A 3,770-nucleotide genomic window follows, 5' to 3' on the forward strand; every position below is an offset into this window, starting at 1 on the left:
AAGGACGCTTCCACCTCTCTCCCTGTCTCTCTTTCCTTTGAGGAGGCGGATTGGTTATTCAGCTTGGTCAGAGTTTGATACTCACGTGTAATGATTTATGAGAGGGTGCGGCTATTGTCCTCAAAATGAAGAATCAGGTAGGAGACCTCCCCTTCCTTTGTTGGCTCTTCTGGGGAAGGCTTCTCCTCTGTTATCTTGTTTCCATCTGGGTTGTGAAGCTGCCCTTGATGCTGACTGGGAAGTTGATTCAGGCTCTGCCCTGTAGATATATTACCTGTTGCCCAAACACTTGACTTAGGGCAAAGAAAAATAAAAAAGTAAGAGTTCTCTTGGTAAATCTCCAGTACTGTGCCCCAAAGCTTACTTTTTGTTTTTCTTCATCAATCATTAATAACGGGGATGTTTCGGCCCCCATTCACCACTGATCTTTGCATGTATGCTCTAAGGGCCAGAAACTTGGAGCAGAGACTTAGGTTGCAGCCTCTGTTGAGTGACTGAGTGCCATTCGCCAACATAAGGGGACACAGAGTTAACTGTTTTATCCCTCTAAGTCTTTTATTCAACCCCCCTTTCCTTTCTCAGGTGATGGGGTAGCATCTGCCTTTGCTCAGGCTCTGGAGCTTGATCATCTTCTTTTTTGCTCTCTCTCATCACCAAGTTGCAGCAATTTCATCCTTGAAATGACACTTGAATCCATCACTTCCTTTCTATTTCAGTCATCACAATTCTGGTTCAGACTCCCATTATCTCTGACTTAGATGACTGCAGAAGCTTTTTAACCAGTCTTTCTCTCTCCAGTCTCTTCTCACTGCTTTTGGAGTTTTCTCAAGTGTATGCGTATCTGGTCATATCACCGTCCTGCTTAAAAACTTCAAACTTGTTATTGCTTATAAGAACCACCTGCCATGGTGTGGTGCCAGACTACACATGGGGTGATGCAAAGGAACTGGTTTGGATGGTGGAAGGTTTGGGTTCACTTTTGGCCAGGTCTAGTTATCCTTGTGACCTTACAAGTTTCTCTAGTACTTCTTGTTTCTTCATCTATAAAACAGGAGGGTAGGGGCGCCTGGGTGGCTCAGTTGGTTAAGCGACTGCCTTTGGCTCAGGTCATGATCCTGGAGTCCCTGGATCGAGTCCCGCATCAGGCTCCCTGCTCAGCAGGGAGTCTGCTTCTCCCTCTCCCGCTCCTCCCTCTTGTGCTCTCTCTCTCTCTCTGACTCTCTCTGTCAAATAAATAAATAAAATCTTAAAAAAAAAAAACAAAACAGGAGGGTAGAAGTAGATGTTCTCACAGGCCCTCTCCAGTTGTACATTTCTCAGTTGGCCACATTGCTACTTTTCTAGCCTCCCTAGTTTGCCAATAAGTCTTGACTTACAATAGGATAACTGTGGTACCTTAAACACACTCTGTGCTCTCTCGTGTGTCATGGCTTCACAATCAACACATTTGTTTAACAAGTGCTTCCTTTCTTACCCATCACTGATGTCCCCTGTTGAAATCTCACTTATCTCTCAAGGCCCGCATCAAATTCAACTTTCTTCACCAGTCCTCTCATGATCTCTTCAGTTGGAATTAATCATTCCTTTGTAGATGCTGTCAGAACATTTTGTTTATAAAGCACTGGTGGTTTTCTGCAATTGTCCAAGTATCTATTTATTTCTCCCTAGTATACTTTAAAATTCTTATTGGGGAGGATGCAATGTATTCTTACTTATATGTCTCCATCTTAACACTTTACGCCTGGCAGGATCTCAGTTGATAAATGTTGCTTAACTGAATGGACGTAATAAACATGCTATTCATTAAGGAGTGTTGTTTTTTAGTGTGGTCACTTCGGGGGCCCTCATTCATCAGACTTGACTGATGGATTTCTATATGAATTTTGGAAGTTTTCAAAAATCACATTTGGCATCAAGGGACAAGTATTTGGAAAGTGAATATATTCTAATCTTTAAATTAAATTCCAGAATAAAATATCAAATAGGTCTAGCACAATGGAAGAATGCTTGGATTGAGTGTAGCCTCTTAGACTAACACTAATGGATTAATACCCTCTTGGTTGCATGGTCTTTGCTCTGTTTTATGGAATTCCTAACAATATATTTATTAGTACTTTATAACCCTTCAAAGATGACTGAACAACTTTCTCGTTTTTTTGTTTCTGTTTTTTTTTTTTTTAAACCTTTTCGCTGAAATGACTTATTCTCGTGTGGACTAAAAATTGCTTGGTCCTTATACTCTGCATAAACTCTTAATTTAATGGTAAAGATTCTGACCATGTTGATGATTCTTTACCCTAAATACTCATCAACTTGGAGTTAGAATACAAAGCTCTAATTGTCTTTGTAAGCGGAGAGGAGTGATTTACTGCTGCCTATTCAAAAAGTCTGTTAATGGAAAGAAAAAGAAACCAGCCTAGTGTGGGATTGTGTCCTCCTTTTCTCAACCAGAAATGCTCATCGGGCACATGTCTGTTTTAGGATTTTCAGATGTGGAGATAAAAACTGCAGCTAATTGTATCTTTAGAATGGAATAAACACTTGGGCCTTTCTCTGAGTTTCAGCAGAGAAGTTCAGTGTTATTGATGATGCTTGCCATCTGAAATTGTACTTTCGCAATCAGAGTAATTTTCCATTTAGGAGCCTCCTGCAGCAGCTGAATGCTGGCGGAACACTCTAGTCCCCTGTGCTTGATAACTTCGTGGCCTTTGTAGCACTGGGGGTGAGGAAGAGGATAGAGAAAATCTTCTTATATCTTAGTAACTAATTGATTTAGTAGGATTCATGCCATTCAACAGACATCCTTATTACTTGCGTTGTCTTGTCCTAAATCCATCTCAGACCACTGTGACATGGAAATGCAATTTCTTGCTGGAGCTACTTAAGTAATCCCACAGTGTCTAATAATGTCCACTGTTCAGTCTGTTTTCCCAGCATGCTACATCTTCAGTTTTGTGACCTGATTTGAGTGAATGACATGCATTTGGGGGGAAGAAGGGCTGATGTGTGGATGATTAAAAAAAAAAAAAGAAAAGAAAAGAAAAGAAAGGAAAAAGAACTTTCAGAAAGATTTCATTTTAAAATGGGAGAAATGATGAAGTACCAAGATTTTGATATGCAAATCAGCCAAAATAAACCATGCTGTACAGTGTTTGACATGCACAATGTCATTTAATGAGGCATAGTTATCCAAGTTATTTGAACTGCTTAAAAATCATTGTTAGCATCTGGTGAGAGTCTGCCAAGTTTTACAGCTAATCTTCACACACACGGGGCTGCATATCGCTTACAAGACAGAATAGATACACTTGCTCATTTTGCCACATGAACTTCCTTCTCCCCTTTTCCCATAAATTTTAAACTAAATTCTCAGTGGTCACTCCCTGATTCAGGAAATAGTACTTTGTGCCAAGGCCCCTTCTACTTATGGTCCTGTAGTTAAATATTGGGAAAAAGGTGTGTAAGTACCCGAGAAAGCTGGCTTAAGGTGGAACTAAGTAAATGGTGTGTAGGTGAGAAAAATAAAAAAGGGGATCAGATTTATCCAGTGAGATGAGGAGGGGTTACCAGGGCTTCTAGGCACAAATGTTCCCTGCATCATACATTAATTATCAGTGATACAAATAACTGTCCTGGCTACATTGGAGGGTAGGGTAAGATCTTGGAGTGTAGGGAGAGGATAAAATATTTAAGTGGAAGGCTCAAAGAGGAGGCTGCGTTTAATGATTTATTTCATGGAAAACACATTTCCAAGTTGATTTTTAATAGTC

This window comes from Mirounga leonina, unplaced genomic scaffold (assembly GCF_011800145.1).
Source record: "Mirounga leonina isolate KUSES-001 unplaced genomic scaffold, KU_Mleo_1.0 Mir_127, whole genome shotgun sequence".
Taxonomy (NCBI): Eukaryota; Metazoa; Chordata; class Mammalia; order Carnivora; family Phocidae; genus Mirounga; species Mirounga leonina.